This window comes from Penaeus monodon, chromosome 27 (genome assembly GCF_015228065.2).
Source record: "Penaeus monodon isolate SGIC_2016 chromosome 27, NSTDA_Pmon_1, whole genome shotgun sequence".
Lineage (NCBI taxonomy): Eukaryota > Metazoa > Arthropoda > Malacostraca > Decapoda > Penaeidae > Penaeus > Penaeus monodon.
In genome coordinates this window covers 14,424,061-14,424,693 of record NC_051412.1, presented here as the reverse complement: position 1 = coordinate 14,424,693, position 633 = coordinate 14,424,061, and the positions used below count along the sequence as shown (strand labels likewise).

The window sequence follows — 633 nt, the reverse complement described above, 5'->3', positions numbered from 1 at the left end:
CATATGCACAAGTATATATTCATGCATGTATGCATGAACGTGTATAAAAGCCTGAACGTGTTAAAACGGAGAAACGTCGCCTTAAGCGCCCGTGTTGGTCAGGCTTTGGTCGTGAGCAAGACAGGCCGTGGGCGTGATGAAGACAAAGGCTCATTGTTTTTTTTTTTCCTCCGCCTTTCCGTGTTACGTGCAGCCTCTCGCTCCGTGTGCCTCGGCCAGTGAGGAAGTTTAGAGAGGAAGTGGAGAGAGGTGTGGGGGGGGAGTGGAGGGAGGGGTGAGAAGATGGTGTGGGAGGGACGGGTGGGGGGGTAGGGGCAGTTACAGGAAGAGGACGGTGTGTGTTGACCTTTTTTTTATTATTTGTATTCTTTTTATGTCATGGGTCAGGTGCCGGAATGGTAACACTGTCGCAGCGACTGGAGTAAAAGTGAACGTGTTAGCGGTCGTCATGAAGGCTATGTATTGAAATGGTTCTAAATCATAAGTGTCGCCGGATAAGGGATTGTTTTTTTGTGATGTATTCCGTTTTGTGTTTTTCGCCATGAAGTGAATCGTTTAATTTGTTTCATGTTTTGTTCAATTAATTAACGAAGACCACCATATTGACGACACAAGAAAGCAAGTTTAAACTAC

At 46.0% G+C, this 633-nt stretch overlaps 1 protein-coding gene across 4 annotated transcripts in view; it reads left to right on the top strand.

Annotated features, from left to right (window-relative positions):
• LOC119590599 (nostrin-like) overlaps nucleotides 1–633 on the top strand; it is a 116,570-nt gene that overhangs the window by 102,507 nt on the left and 13,430 nt on the right. The window lies entirely within an intron of this gene.